At 42.9% G+C, this 17,007-nt stretch overlaps 1 pseudogene; it reads right to left on the reverse strand.

Moving 5' to 3' along the window:
• LOC141054086 (piwi-like protein 1 pseudogene) overlaps positions 1-5,997 on the reverse strand; it is an 85,861-nt pseudogene extending 79,864 nt beyond the window's left edge.
• Positions 5,998-17,007: the final 11,010 nt, after the last annotated feature.

Below are 17,007 nucleotides of genomic sequence, written 5' to 3' on the forward strand. Positions count from 1 at the left end.
TTGCATCAAGAATTGTCGCTTTGCTCTAGAATTCTGATACAGCATGATTGTTGATCTACTGTTCTGTCAGGGGAGGCTAAATAAATGTTAAATAACTTGTTTCACCCCTTAATGACAGAGCCAATTTGCAGCTTAATGACCAGGCCAATTTTTACAATTTTGACCACTGTCACTTTATGAGGTTATAACTCTGGAATGCTTTAACGGATCCCACTGGTATTGCTTTTTCATGACATATTGTACTTCATGTTAGTGGTTAAAGATCTTTGATATGACGCGTTTATTTATGAAAATTTGAAATATGACAACAAATTTTAAAATTTTGCAATTTTCAAACTTTTAATTTTTATGCCCATAAAACAGAGCGATAAGTCACACAAAACACTTAATAAACAACATTTCCCGCATGTCTAGTTTACATCAGCACAATTTTGGAAGCAACATTTTTTTTTGCTAGGAACTTATAAGGGTAATTTTTACAACAAAATTTAGAAAACCATTTTTTTAGGGACCACATCACATTTAAAGTCACCTTGAGGGGTGTATATGACAGAAAATACCCAAAAGTGACACTATTCTAAAAACTGCACGCCCCAAGGTGCTCAAAACCACCTTCCTGAAGTTTAAAAAAAACATATTTTTTCCACAAAAATGATCTTTTCACCTCCAAATTTTTACTTTCACAAGGGGAAGAGGAGAAATTGGACCATAGAAGTTGTTATGCAATTCGTTCTGAGTACGCTGGTACTCATTTGTGGGGGGAACCACTGTTTGGGTGCATGGCAGAGCTCGGAAGGGAAGGAGCGCTGTTCTGGAGTGCAGACTTTGATGAAATGGTCTGCAAGCGTCATGTTGCATTTGCAGAGCCCCTGATGTGCTGAAACAGTAGAAACCCCCCACAAGAGACCCCATTTTGGAAACTAAACCACCCAAGGAGCTTATCTAGATGTGTGGTGAGCACTTTGAATTTTTATTTTCCCAAGGGTAAAAAGAGAAATTAGACATTCAAAGTTGTTGTGAAATTAGTCCTGGGTATGCAGATGCTCCATATGTAGGGGTAAACCACTGTTGGGGCGCACAGCAGAGCTCAGAAGGGAAGGTTCACTGTTTGACTTTTTGAATGAAAAATTGGCTGGAATGAATGGTGGCGCCATGTCGCGTTTGGAGACCCCCTGATGTACCTAAATTTTGGAAACCCGCCAATTCTAACTCCAACCCTAACCCCAACAAACCCCTAACCCTATTCCCGACCCTAACCACAACCATAATCACAATTCTAACCCCAACACACCCCTAACCCTAATCCCAACCCTAACTATAACCCTAATCCCAACCCTAACCCCAACACACCTCTAACCCTAATCCCAACCCTAACCTTAACCCTAACCACAACCACAACCCCAACCCTCCCTTAGCCCTAATCACATCCCTAATCATAATCCTAACTCTAACCCTAATCCCAACCCTAACTCTAACCCTAATTATAACACTAATCCCAATCCAAACCATAACCCTAACCACAACCCAACCCCAACACACCCCTAACTCTAATCCCAACCCTAACCATAGCCCTAACCACAAACCTAACCCTAACACACCTTTAACCCTAATCTCAACCCTAACCCTAATCCCAACCCTAATTGTAATCCCAACACTGCCCCCCTTTCAAAATTCTGGTATGTCTGACTAATTCTAAAAACACTTAAAACACTTATTTCGGCAGTGGAAGGGGCGCTAAATAAAAGAGCCACCTTGACAGAATGCAGCATTAGTGCTGCACAAGGTGGCTCTTTTACTTAAAAATGCATGGGGGTAACAGGTTCCCTTTAAAACAAAATCTTTGTTGTTTTGTAGTTTTAATATATGGATTCCTACCAATAAATCTCAAGACCTTCATATTCCAGTAAATGAGGGGGGGGAATTACTAAGTGTTCACTAACTGTGTTCTAGACAAATACATTTTTATGCCTAATTATTGCTTCACACTGTAAAAATGTCATCCAAAACTGTTCAATTGTAGGCAATACTTATTGCCCTGTGGCTGAAGCATGTTGTGATATCTGTGATCTGAATACAGAGAAATGCTGATGGAAAATAGATCACACTAATAGTGATCTAAATACTGAGATGTGTACAGAGGAATGCTAATAGGACACCGATTGTGGTTTTCTATCAACTTCATCTGCATTTCAAAATGTTTATTTAATGCAGGTAATTAAAAAAAATAACTAGACTTTGTAGGGTGCAGTGCCATAGCATGACAATCTTGACACCTCATTGGGAGGGGGGAGATACAAGAAATGATAGGTGAACTCTGCAGAGTCGAAAAGCACCCGTTTGCAAACAGTAGCATGGCTGTTGCATCATGGAACACATTCACCCTGATGATCTAGTGGTTGTGTCTGAAGAAATGTGGACAATGGCCTCCTAAAATTCTTTGCCCAAATTAAAAGAGCAGGTCTCCTATACTTTTAATGCCCATACACTAAGTGTATGGGCTAACAAACATAACAAACATTTCCCCCTGTGGGGTACACATCAACATAATGTGTAAACATTTTTTTATTGGCATCAAAAACACCCTTTAACACAATAATGTTGCTGTTGCATCATGGACCACGATCACCATGATGATCTAGTGGTTCTTGGATGAGGAGGATGAGGAGGAGAAGGAGGAGGGCAACAACAGCAAAAAGGCAAAGTCAGGAAGCGTATACCCATGTGTGGGTGTGAAGAGGTGCATGGTAATAGAGTTCCCAAAAAAAGACACTGGATTACAGTTTATGTTTCACTGCTGTCATTCAGTGGTGTACAGAAGTCTGGCCCAATCCAGCCTTTGTTCATTTTTATAAGAGTCAGCCTATCTTCATTTTCAGTTGACAGGCGGATGCATTTATCAGTTAGAATTACACCAGCGGCACTACATAGCCACTCTGACAAAACGCTAGTGGCAGGGTAGGCCAGGACCTTCAAGGCGAGAGAGCCAGTTCATGCCATGTGTTCAGCTTGGATTCCCAATAATTGTAAGGCACAGAGGAATCACAGAGGACGTTGGTACGGTAAGCAAGGGACTCCCTCAGCGTCTTCCAAAACTTTGCACTCCTTGTGAGAGTACCCCGAGCCTCAGGGCCAGGGCGATGGGAGGGTCTGAGAAAACTCTCCCAGAACTTTGCCAGTGTTCCCCTGCCTCTGCTGGATTGGAGTTGTGTCTCTCTCGCTTGTACTCCTTGGCTGTCCATCAAACTGTGACATCTGCCGCCTATGTTTTCAGATGGAATTTTTTTAATAATTCGCAACAAGGGCTCTCTAGCACTGCACCATTTTAGAAGACCTGTCAGCTAAATAGAAAGTTCTCCTTGTAGCGTGGGTTTAGAAGTGTCACCAACCAGTAATGAGTGACACCCAAAATTTTAAGAAAGCAAGGGTCACGGGAAACATAAACTCAGCCATGTGTGCCATTCTGCTGACAGGCAAGACTTCTGTGTCCTCCTTCTCCTCCTCCATGTCCTTAGGCCATCCACGCAGAACAAACGGTATGACAGTTGTGCTTGTAGTACAGTCTAGAGTGCATGAAAGTAGCTCCTGTTCTTCCTCCTCCTCCTCTTCCTCATTGTCACCCAACCCACATTGGGATGAGTTGAGGCTGGGCTGTGTGTAATCACCCTGTATGGTTCCTTGCTCTGTCTCATCAATCTCCGCCTGCAATGCATCCTCTTTGATTGTGAGCAGAGAGCATTTCAGAACAGGGAGAAGAGAAGTGGATTGGTGATGCTAATTATGGCATCATCACCACTCCTCATCTTGGTGAAGCCCTCAAATGACAACATTTTTAGCCCACAGATAGGTGAGGTGTGTAATGGAGACACCACTCTTTAAAATATCTAGTCTGTATTTTGTTTTAAAACAGTAAAATAGTGTTTATAACTAGGCTACGACACAGTAAAAATAGTTCAATGGAGCAACAAAAATGATACAATTTTTAGCCCACAGATAGGTGAGTTGTGTGACTGAGATACCACACTTTAAATTATATGTCCTCAATATTTTTTGTTTTACAGCAAAACTGTTTCAATAAATAGGATAAGACACAGAAAACAAAATTCAATGGAGTCTGGAAATAGCACAATTTGTAGCCCACAGAGAGATGATCTCTGTGATGAAGATACCCCACTTTCAAATATCTGTCCTGTATTTTTTTCACAGCAAAATTGTGTCAATAACTAAGCTAAGACACAGCAAAAAAAAAGGTCAATGTAGGCCTGAAATGCCACAATTTTCAGACAACAGATAGGGGAGGCGTGTGACGGAGATTCCACACTGTAAAATATGTGGCCAGTATTTTTATTTTTTACAGCAAAATAGTGTCACTAACTAGGTTAGTGTGGCGTTCTCATGTGGTGTATGGCTGAGAGTTGTACCCCTGACAGGGTATAATGCATGTTACGGTGGCCCAGCTTTATGTCAGTTGTAGAGTCGTTCCTTCTCAAATTACATACAGGAAACTCCACAGTATAATGTTTGCACATTAACTGCCTCTAGGCAGAAGATGATGATGGTGGTAGTAGTTAGTGCATTTGAGCCCCAGTCATGAAGCAGCCATAAGAATTTGAAACAGAAATCTTTTTTACTGAAGATAATGGGGCAAATTATTATATACAAACAGCAGTAAACTCCAGTGAAGGACAGAAGTTTACTGTCAAAACTTAGTCCCCAATCCTGAAGTTCTTTCTGTGCATTGTCATCTCTGTGAATATGGTCCAAAAATGTTCCCACTTGTTTTTCTCTCTGTTCTGGTACTAGTCGAGTGTGATTTGCTAGCTCTTTCATTACAAAATAATCAGCTGTCATTCTATCAGTTAAACCTGTTAAATTGCAGAATTCTGGATTCAGAATAATATGCCCTGCTGGCATTTTTCCTGGACTTATTGCTTGTTATGGATTGTGTATGAGAGCAGGCTGTTTTAGGTATGTGATCTGCTTGTTATATTGATATTGGTAATAATCAATAAAACTGATTTCACAGCCATCTGAATGCTTGAAAGTAGACTCCGGAGATAAATCCCAGTTGATATTGTCAATACCATATATATACAATTGTTGTATTTGGTAAGAACTATCTGTCCAATCAGTTCTTTACTGCAAGCATTATAGAAGGCATGCAATCCAATTTTCGAGCGCAAATTGTACATTACATCCAGAACAGTTTCACTTCGAAGGATTTTGTGGCTCACATCAATGCACAACATGATACTAGTCTCATACTGCAAAATTGAGGAGGCAAATTCTTGCCTCACAGATAGGTTGTGTGTTCTGACTTCTGTAACATCATTTGGGTGATAATAATTCAGACCTATTTGCTTCATATTCATCATCTTCAGAAGCCTTCAGAATATAATGTTGTAAAAGTGAAAGCAGGTTGGTGAAGTTGGTGGTAACTCATTTGTCAAAGTAATTGTAATCTTTACTATTTCTCCATAGCATCTGCAGCTAATCACCTCATTGATCTTATTTAGTTTCTTTGGCAAGAAAAGAACAGCTACATCAAAACCACGTGCTTTTCCTATTAATTCATCATACTGGTAAAGTAGAGCTGACCTCAGGGATCTAGAATCCATCTGTGGACTGTAGTCAACATGGTACTGGTACAAGACCCACTTGGTCTGGCAATCAATTTGACATAGTTTGTGCACAGCGGAATATAGTTGCCAGAGAAAACATATTTTGATTCTATGACATGTTGGATGGATTGTCTAGTGGAAACACCCATGTCATGGAAGTCTCTCCAATTGACACATCTTGAAATCCAGCCAAAATGTCAAAATCTCTAGCTTCTGGTCTAGCAAATGCAGGGGCTCCTTTTTGGCGTCCTTGTCTAAGAAGTTCAGTAATAGTAGGTGATGGCTTGTCAGAATCCAGCCCAGGAACACCAGGCTTGGGTAGTTGTGAGTCCTGGCCCCATGCTTTTCCACGTGCTCTTGCTTTGGCTCTTCCAGTCATGTTTTAATCTAGAAGCTTTCACCTTTGTAATCCACTGACAGAGTACAACACCACCCAGTGTTCAGCCTCTGCTCCTCAGAATTTCTAACTGTGCAGAAACTGCCTCTAGGCAGAAGATGATAATGGTGGTAGTAGTTGGTGCATTTGAGCTCCAGTCATGAAGCAGCCATAAGAATTGGAAACAGAAGTCTTTTTATTGAAGTTAATGGGGAAAATTATTATTTACAAACAGCAGTAAAATGTGGTACAGGATTACACTCAGGATTGATGATTGCTGTGTACCTGCAGACAGGCAGTTCTTAGTAACCTCTGGTTTTAATAAGTCTGATTATGTCTTCTTCAGAGGTGCAATGGTAGTCTTCCTCATATGAAGATATTAACTCCCCTTTTCGTGCCAGTCCCCTTTTTAAGCAAAGCTGGCAGGGAGAAAGTAGGTAATTCCTTCACCTACAAAATGGCTTCCTCTTCTCAAGATGTCCAACCACCAACTGCTACTTCAAATTTAAAACTGTCCCTCAATACTTGGCTCCTCCCCTTCTATGATCTGCAGCCATTGGCTGACTACCCTGAGGTGTTTTTCCAGAACCTTCTGCATATTAAAACAGAGCTGAGTCACCTGATCAAGCCAGGGATGAGATTAACCCTTTTTGTGCTGTCTTTCAGCAGGTCTCACAATGCATTTAAAATGCACAGTCCACATAAAAATTCACAGCACTTATATGAAAACACACTATATATACGGTATCCCATAGAAATGACCACTTTGTGGGATACTACAGTAGCACTCATCAAAAACAGTTCAATGTAGGCCTGAAATGCCACAATTATTTGCCCACAGATAGATGAGGCATGTGACGGAGATACCACACTGTAAAATATGTGGCCTGTATTTTTTATTTTTTTACAGCAAAATAGTATCAGGAACTAGGGTAACACACAGACACAGCAAACACAGTTTAATGGAGGCCTCAAATGCCACAATTTGTAGCCCACAAATAGATGAGGTGTGTGTCGGAGATACCACACTGTAAAATATGTGGCCTGTGGATCTGCAGCAGCTAATATTTCAATGAGCCTGTGTTTGGGCTCTATCTGGTGAGTAAAATCTGATTAGAGGTATCTCTTAATACCCAGATAAGACCCTATTGCGCTTTTACTTTCCTTCCAGCTTTTTATTGATTTATTTATACATTTTTAACAGCAAAATAGTGTCAAGAGCTAGGGTAACACACATCAAAAACAGTTGAGTGGAGGCCTCAAATGCCACAATTTCTAACCCACAGATAGATGAGGCATGTGACGGAGATACCACACTGTAAAATATGTGGCCAGTGTTTTTTTTTCAGCAAAATAGTGTCACTAACTAGGGTAGCACACAGCAAGAACAGTTCAATGGAGGCCTGAAATGCCACAATTTTTAGCCCACAGATAGATGAGGCGTTGTCACGCCGTTCTGTTTGTATTTGGTTGTTGGCGTGACAATGCATGTGTTTGCTTTAGCCCCTTACTCCTTTCCCCCTAATTGAGCTGGGATACTGCTGGCTGTTACCTGTATGGAGCCTGCTCAGTTCCCTGCTCTGCTGCATAGCTGCACATGTGTTGTTAGGTTTTTGCTCTGCTGCTTGACCATTCGCATGTGCGGTCCCTGGTCACCGCTGTGGAAGCTGTCTGCGGGTTGTGAGGTCATTTGCAGCTGGTGCATGACTTTCCACGTGTGTCTAGGCTTGCAGACGATGCCAGGTGCTCTAAGCTGCAGTTCCTGCACTTATTGTGTTGCAATGGTTTCTGTGTGTGCTTAGGGTGTGTGCGGCCACACCTCCCCTGCTTTTATCAGGGTTAGTGTGTGTACTTGAAATGCTGTCCCCAGCCAATTGCTGAGGGGCAGCCCCTTTATAAACTTACCCTGCCGTATGGGCAGGGCAGAGCTACTCACAACTCACAAAGCTCCTGGACTTTGCTATGTGTGTCTCATGTCTGTGGACCTCGTCTGTCTCGGTTATGGTACCAAATTCCCTGCCTTGATTCCTGCATTGTCCTGTTCCCTCGCCCTGCCCCGTAGGTGGTATGTCTGGGCCTGAATCCATGATCCTGTACCTGTCCTGTACCTGACCCTGTCTGAATTTGCCCTGCCCTGGAGGCGGTGTATCCAGGCTTGAATCCTTAATCCTGTACCTTTCCTGTACCTGACCATGTCTGAACTGTCTGCTGTGTTATGTTCCTGGAATCCCTCTGTGTTTGGAGCCCCACACCCAGTGACTCTGAGACTCTTGTAACCGGTGTTCCTGCTGAGCGTCTACTATGCTGTGCTCTGAATACCATGCAGTACTAGCTCCATGCAGGCCCAGCAATCCTGTGGTGTTAGCAACATCACGCTTGAGTTCCTTCCTAGGTCTGATGCCTGGAACCTGATGACCGCTGCCTGGAGCCTGGAGCTGGATGACTGCAGTGGTGCCTGTAGGTCGTGTTGGATGTCCGGAACCAAACAACTCCTGTCTGATGTCTGCCGGTGACTCTAATGTCCTGTGGGTGATCCTGATGACCTCGTGTGTCCTCATGACCTCATGTGTCCTGATGTCCTGATGACCTCGTGTGTCCTGATGATCTGATGACCTCGTGTGTCCTGATGTCCTGATGACCTTGTGTGTCCCGATGTCCTGCCTGTGTCCCGATGTCCCGCTTATGAGTGCCTCGGTGATCCGATGGTGCCTTGGGGTCCACTGGCTGGCACCCTTCTGGGTGGTGTGGAATCAGGAGCCTGGTTTAGCCCTGCTTTGTCTATGTACTTTGACTTTACTTTAAGTAAACTTTACTTTATTTATACCTGAAGTTGTGTGGTGTCATCAAGTCCTACGTGTCCTTGTCCACGTACTCAGCTGCCACAGAATCCTGGTCGATGCCCTTCCCTAGTTCGGGTAGGCCCGGGTCCCCCTCTGTGGTATAGCGGGCCCATATTGCATCCCCGGGGGATGCCCGCCCTCTCGCCATGGCATGGAGGTGCCTGCTGGGTCATGTCTGCGGCCGCAGTCATGACAGGTGTGTGACAGAGAAACCATACTGTAAAATATGTGGCATGTATTTTAAATTTTTAACAGCAAAATAGAGTCAATAACTAGGGTAACACACAGCAAAAACATTTGAATGGAGGGCTCAAATGCCACAATCTGTAGCCCACAGAGATGAGGCATGTGACAGAGATACCAGACTGTAAAATATGTAGCCTGTGTTTTTTTTACAGCAAAGTGTCACTAACTATGGTAGCACACTGCAAAACCAGTTCAATGTAGGCCTGAAATGCCACAATGTTTAGCCCACAGATAGATGAGTCGTGTGACGGAGATACCACGCTGTAAAATATGTGGTTTGTATTTTTATTTTTTTACAGGAAAATAGCATCAAGAACTAGGGTAACACACAACAAAAACAGTTGAATGGAGGCCTCAAATTCCACAATTTGTAGCCCACAGATAGATGAGGTGTGTGACGGAGATACCACACTTTCAAATATCTGGCCTTTTTTTTTTTGGCCAGTAAAATTGTCAAAAGGTAGGCTACGACACAACAAAAACAATTCTATGGAGGCCTGAAATGGCACAATTTTGACCGCAATGATATGCGATCCATGTGGCAGACAAAATCCCATGGAAAATATCTGCCCTGTAGCTAAATATTTTTTTAGCGGCGAAATATTTTTTTGCCAGCAAAATGGAGTCAAAAAATTGTATAAGACAGTCCAAAAAAATGTTACAGTACCACAAAAATGGCAGAATTCTCTGCGCAGTCAGATGTGATCACTGGGACTGGCAAACCCGTTTAAAATAGCTGGATTTTCAAGCTGTACTTTGAAAAGGATCTGGCTGTATTCTGCAGCGTCAACAAGCAAATGGAGAGAAAAATGTGTGCTCTGGATTTCTTTTGAATAAAATAATCATGATTAAGATGCAAAAAAATCCATTCCTGGCCACTGATAACTGGGGTTATGTATATAGGGTCAATATATAATAGGTAGCAATCACTGTTATGCCACAACCAACATGGCTGCTGCAAACATGTAGGGCAATGACCCGAACTCCCGCCGAACAATCCCGGAAATGCTCGGCGCTCGCCGAGCAGTGTGAATACAGTAATGCTTGGGCAAGTACCCAAAAGTGACACCATTCTAAAAACTGCACCCCTCAAAGTGCTCAAAACCACATTCAAAAAGGTTATAAACCCTTTACATGCTTCATAGGAACTGAAGCAATGTGGAAGAAAAAAAATAACATTTAACTTTTTTTTACAAATATTTTAGTTCAGAACCAATTTTTATTTTAATTTTCACAAGTGTAAAAAGAGAAAATGAACCACAAAATTTGTTGTGCAATTTATCCTGAATACGACGATACCCAATATGTGGGGGTGAACCACTGTTTGGGTGCACGGCAGAGCTCGGAAGGAAGGAGTGACGTTTGACTTTTTCAATGCAGAATTGGCTGGATTTGAGATCAGATGCCATGTCACGTTTGGAGGGCCCCTGATGTGCCTAAACAGTGGAAACCCCCAATTCTAACTCCAACCCTAACCCCAACATATCCTTAAGCCTAGTCCCAGCCCTAACTATAACCCTAACAACAATCCTAACCCCATCACACCCCTAACCCTAATCTCAACCCTAACCACAACCCTAACTAGAGTTGAGTGAAACGGGTCGGTCAAATTCAAAAGTTGGCGACTTTCGCTGAAGTCGGGTTTCATGAAACAAAACCCGACCATAGCGTGAGGTCGGCCACGAGGTCGGCGACCTGAGTGCCAAAGTCACGTTTCAAATGATGCTTTCAGTTCCCTTTTTCAGCCAATGATGGAGGACGCACACTGTGGGCAACGTGATGACATAGGCATCGATCACCACCATCTTTGAGAAGGGCATGCAAGTGATTGGCTGGCTTTGTGTGGCATCACAGGGGCTATAAAAGGGCGTGCACACCGACCGCCATCTTACTTCTGCCGATCTGAGCATTAGGGAGAGGATGCTGCTGCTGATTCAGAATAAGGGAGAGCATTAGGCAGGGAAGAAGAACCAAAAAATAGATCTATATTTCAACAACGATCACAAACATCTTTTTCCCACAGAGGAGGAACAGGAGGCAATAAGAACTCTGGAGGAACTGGCAGCTGAACATGATGAGGAGGGAGGTAAGATTCCCCCCGTCTATCCGTCCATGGTCAATGAAGTTCCCTCCTTTTACATCGTGTCCGAATATAGATCCATTTGTGCGTGTGGTGACCGATGAATTTATACAAATACCTAGATTCAGCAAGGTGGATAATTTGACCAAAAATGAGAGAGTGAGGCTGAGTATTTACAAAATCTTCCAGATGTGGTATTGAAGCCAGCTGACAAGGGTGGCAATGTGGTGGTCTGGCCTACAACAATGTACGAGAGGGAAGCGTTCCGCCAGTTAAACAACTCGGCATGCTATAAAAAATTGACATACAACCCCCTCTCCGCATTTGTTGATAAGTTAGATCGGATTGTAAATAAGGCCGTGATCAACGGCATTGTCACCAGACAGCTGGCTTCGGCACTTACTGTAAAAGAGCCCACCATAGCCACATTGTACCTTTTGCCTAAAGTCCATAAGGACATTAGGTCACCACCAGGTAGACCCATTATATCTGGACGAGGGAATTTCCTTGAAAATATCAACAAATGGATAGATCATCATCTTCAGCCGCTAGTATCCAGTCTCCTCTCTTTCCTTAAGGACACGGGAGATCTATTGAGGAAGGTTGATGGACTCTGTATGGAGAGTGATTCTCTTTTTGCTTCAGTTGATGTTGAGTCCCTATATACCAGCATTAAGCATGTAGATGGCTTGCGTGCCGTCTGATTTTTTCTTACAACATCCACTATTTCGATAGGACTTAGGGACCTCATCCTGGAGCTTCTTGAGTTCAGTCTCACACACAACTTTTTTGTGTTTAAGGGGTCATTCTACCTACAGCTCCAGGGGACTGCCATGGGTGCGGCCTTTGCGCCATCCTATGCTAATCTCTTTCTGGGGTTGTGGGAAAGGGACCTCTTCCTGTCTGATAAAGAGGGGTCGATTGAGCGTGTCCAGTTATGGGCACGCTACATCGACGATATCTTTTTTATCTTTCAGGGCAGCTCCATCGACCTTCAGCAATTTGTGTCCGCTTTGAACAGTAATGATCTCAATATAAAACTTACGCTAGTTTGGGATCCGGCGAAGATCAACTTTCTGGATGTTTCCATCCGAAAGGATGTGGGAGGTATAATTCAAACGGACATATATCGTAAGGAAACATCCACTAATACCTTACTCCATGCCTCCTCTTGCCATCCGCATTATTTCATTAAGGCCATTCCTGTGGGGCAGTTCTTGCGACTCCGTCGCATTTGTTCCACCGATGCGGACTTTGAGTTTAGAGCCAATGAATTGAAAACACGCTTTTCGACACGCGGTTATAGTAGACGGAGTGTCAAAAAGGCCTATCAACGTGCGAAACATGCAGTCCGCAATGATCTGCTCTACAGGAATCGTAACAGATCTGAAGGGAATGACACGGTTTGCTTTGTCACTTCCTTTCATTCTCAGAATGGGTTGATGCATGATGCCATGGCAAGAGCTTGGCCCATCCTTAAGGTTGACCCAATCTTAACTAGATTTCACCTGGAATATCCATCCATCACCTTTAGGAGGGCTAGAAATTTGAGGGATCAATTGGTAGCTAGTCACTATGTTGATCATCGAGTACATACCTTTTTGGGTGACATTCCGGCCAGGCATGGATGTGCTCCATGCGGCAGATGTGTGGCTTGTCCTAATATCGCACGGAGTACCTCATTCACCAACCATGATGGTACTAAGACATTTACCATCAAACATCGTATATCATGTACCACTCGGTACGTGATATATTATGCTACGTGCCCCTGTGGTCTTATCTATGTAGGCATGACTACACAGCAATTGAAGGTCTGCACAAGGGAACACATTTTGGGTATACAGGCCACCTCTGCTTGCACTGACAACTCGAGTATAAAAACTTTGCCTAGGCACTTTAAGGAATTTCATGAGTGTAATGCTACGTTACTCAGACTTCAGGGTATTGATGCCCTCAACATTAATATAAGTGGAGGTAAATTGCTTAATCGCCTAGCCAGGTCCGAAACAAGGTGGGTCTGGACATTAGGTACTATCCATCAATATGGATTGAAAGAAAATATTTCATATGCCCCCTTTTTGTAGCTTCGTTCTGCTGAGCATCTACGTGATCATTGTGGTTTTGTCTTTTATTTATTTTATCTTTTTTATATTCTTGTAGTATCATATATACATCATCTGTTTCTTTGGAGATTGTGGATGAAGTCCGAAGATTATTTGAAGATACTGAAGAAAATCGGCTTGAATTGACCCATATATTCAGTTGATGCACCACGATGTGTCTTTATGTTTACTATCTATTATTGATGTTTGTTTTTGTTATATCCCTCCCATCTGCTGTGTATATAAGAGGAGTCACATATACATCTTGTTTTAGCAGGTTATTGTAAAAGTTAGTGCATATTTCATATGCTGGACTATTTCTATTATTCTGATAGATATATGGGCGTATATATTTGGCCATATTTGTGTTGCACTTATGTACATTTTTGTTTGCAGCGCATTTTTATATGCATTATCATAACCATATACTATATGGCTGTATGTATTCTGCATTAAGTTGTGGGTATGGCTATTTGTATTTATTTAACCCCTTAGCGACAGAGCCAGTTTGCAGCTTAATGACAGGCCAATTTTTACAATTCTGACCACTGTCCCTTTATGAGGTTATAACTCTGGAACGCTTTAATGGATCCCGCTGATTCTAAGACTGTTTTTTCATGACATATTGTACTTCATGTTAGTGGTAAAATGTCTTCGATAAGTCTTGTGTTTATTTATGAAAAAAACGGAAATATGGCGAAAATTTAGAAAATTTTGCAATTTTAAAACTTTAAATTTTTATGCCCTTAAATCAGAGAGATGTGTCACACAAATTTCTTAATAAATAACATTTCCCACATGTCTACTTTACATCAGCACAATTTTGGAAGCAAAATTTTTTTTTGTTAGGAAGTTATAAGGGTTAAAAGTTGACCAGCGATTTCTCATTTTTACAAAAAATTTACAAAACCATTTTTTTTAGGGACCACATGATATTTAAAGTCATTTTGAGGGGTGTACATGAGAGAAAATACCCAAAAGTGGCACCATTCTAAACATTAGACCCCTCAAGGTGCTCAAAACCACATTCAAGAAGTTTATTAACCCTTTAAGTGCTTCATAGGAACTAAAGCAATGTGGAAGGAAAAATTAACACTTAACTTTTTTTGCAAAAAATTTACTTCAGAACCAATTTTTTTTATTTTCACAAGTGTTAAAAGAGAAAATCAACCACAAAATTTGTTGTACGATTTCTCCTGAATACGCCGATACCCCATATGTGGGAGTAAACCACTTTTTCAGCACACGGCAGAGCTCGCAAGGGATGGAGCGCCGTTTGACTTTTTCAACGCAGAATTGGCTGGAATTGAGATCGGATGCCATGTTGCGTTCGGAGAGCCCTTAATGTGCCTAAACAGTGGAAAACTCCAACAAGTGACCACATTTTGGAAACTAGACCCATTAAGGAACTTAGCTAGATGTGTGGTGAGCACTTTCAACCTTCAAGTGCTTCACAGAAGTTTATAACATAGAGCCGTGAAAATAAGAAATCTTTTTTTTTCCACAAAAATGATCTTTTCGCCCCCAAATTTTTATTTTTACAAGGGTAACAGGAGAAATCATACCTGCACAGTTGTTGTGCGATTTGTCCTGAGTACGCTGATACCCCATATGTGGGGGGGAACCACTGTTTCGGTGCATGGGAGAGCTTGGAAGGGAAGGAGTGCCATTTTGGAATGCAGACTTTAATGGAATGGTCTGCGGGCATCATGTTGCGTTTGCAGAGCCCCTGATGGGCCTAAACAGTGGAAACCCCCAACAAGTGACCCCATTTTGGAAACTAGACCCATTAAGGAACTTATCTAGATGTGTGGTGACGAGCACTTTGAACCTTCAAGTGCTTCACAGAAGTTTATAACGTAGAGCCGTGAAAATAAAAAATCCATTTTTTTTCCACAAAAATGATCTTTTCGCCCCCAAATTTTTATTTTTACAAGGGCAACAGGAGAAATCATACCCGCATAGTTGTTGTGCGATTTGTCCTGAGTACGCCAATACCCCATATGTGGGGGGTGAACCACTGTTTGGGCGCATGGGAGAGCTCGGAAGGGAAGGAGTGCCATTTTGGAATGCAGACTTTGATGGAATGGTCTGCGGGCATCATGTTGCGTTTGCAGAGCCCCTGATGGGCCTAAACAGTGAAAACCCCCCACAAGTGACCCCATTTTGGAAATTATCTAGATGTGTGGTGAGCACTTTGAACCCCCAACCACTTCACAGAAGTTTATAAACGCAGAGCCATGAATATAAAAAGTCTTTTTTATTTCCCCAAAAGTGATTTTTTAGACCCCAATTTTTAGACCCCCAAAGTTGGTAAATAGTGGAAACCCCTCAATTCTTGCTCCAACCCTAACCCCAACACACCCCTAACCCTAATCCCAACCCTAACCCTAATCCCAACCCTAATCCTAATTCTAACCCTAATCCTAGTTCGCCCTAACCCTAATTCTAACCTTAGCCGTGACCCGAGTCCTAACCCTAGCCCTAACCCTAACCCTAGCCTAACCCTAACCCTAGCCCTAACCCTAGCCCAACTCCAACCCTAACCCTAGCCCAACCCTAACCCTACCCAACCCTAACCCTAGCCCAACCCTAACCCTAGCCCCAAGATGGCGGCACCCATTGGAGGACGCTGGCGGGACGTGGGACCACCGGGAGGGGACGGAGGTCCACGGAGAGGTACTGGGGGGGATCGGGGACCCTATTTCTCTCTCCTCTGATGTGCGATCACATCAGAGGAGAGAGAAATTAAATGTAAAATCGTGGCTTTTTTTGCAGTCGCCATTATAGGGTTAATAACGGCGATCGCAAAAGCAGGGTCAGTAAAAACCGACCGATTTATGTTCTCTGGGGTCTCGGCTACCCCTGGCAGCCGAGACCCCGGAGAAAATCCGACACTGGGGGGCGCTATTCACTTAAATCACAGCGCCGTGAATTAACGGCACTGTGGTTTTAGTACCCTTAACTACCGCCGTTAAAAGGCGTATCGGCGGTCGTTAGGGGGTTAAACCCCTTATATGTTTATTCTATTGCAGATTTAATATTGCCTATATCAAACTATGTATGGGGTTGTTTTCCGTACCCTAATTTATGTTTAGTAGGCTAGTCATATTGCATAACCTCTTCTAGGTACTATGAGGCCTTATTCTAATACTGTACACAGCAGTTTCTTCCTTTTTTCCTTTTTCATTAAGATTTTTTATTTGTTGATTCTTGCCCTTTAATTTGCCCCTTTTCAAAATGGCGGTTTTATATCTATATCTTATGCGCATGTATGCTGTCTGTGGGTCAGATGGCTGACTCCTCCTGCCCAGCGGTGCCTAATCACGTGGGCCCGCGTGTTTCCGGCGTTGCTGCAGTGACGATTCAGCTAATGAGCGACGGGCAGCATATACGCTGGTGGGACTTCCAGTGGGCGCGCTATTTATGTTGGTGGTTGCGCCCACTCACCACGCCCCCTGAGGAAGGAGCTGCGGCTCCGAAACGCGGGTCGGGGACAGGATCTATCGCACCGCCCTTACTGCACCCAGGTAATGACGCTACTGCAGCACTGAATCTATCATTGTGATGCTTATTTTGAGCACTTGCTTTGCATTAGCTCTTCCACCATGGGTTTAGGTAACTGATGCTGCTTTAGCATTGATTGTGCTGACATGATGCTTGTCTTGAGCATTTGCTCTGCATTTTTCCCCTTTATGCCTTGTTAGGGAATTTTGACAATTTATTTATGGGAAGTAGTAAT

This window comes from Dendrobates tinctorius, unplaced genomic scaffold (assembly GCF_039654945.1).
Source record: "Dendrobates tinctorius isolate UK_male_01 unplaced genomic scaffold, ASM3965494v1 ptg000174l, whole genome shotgun sequence".
NCBI lineage: Eukaryota > Metazoa > Chordata > Amphibia > Anura > Dendrobatidae > Dendrobates > Dendrobates tinctorius.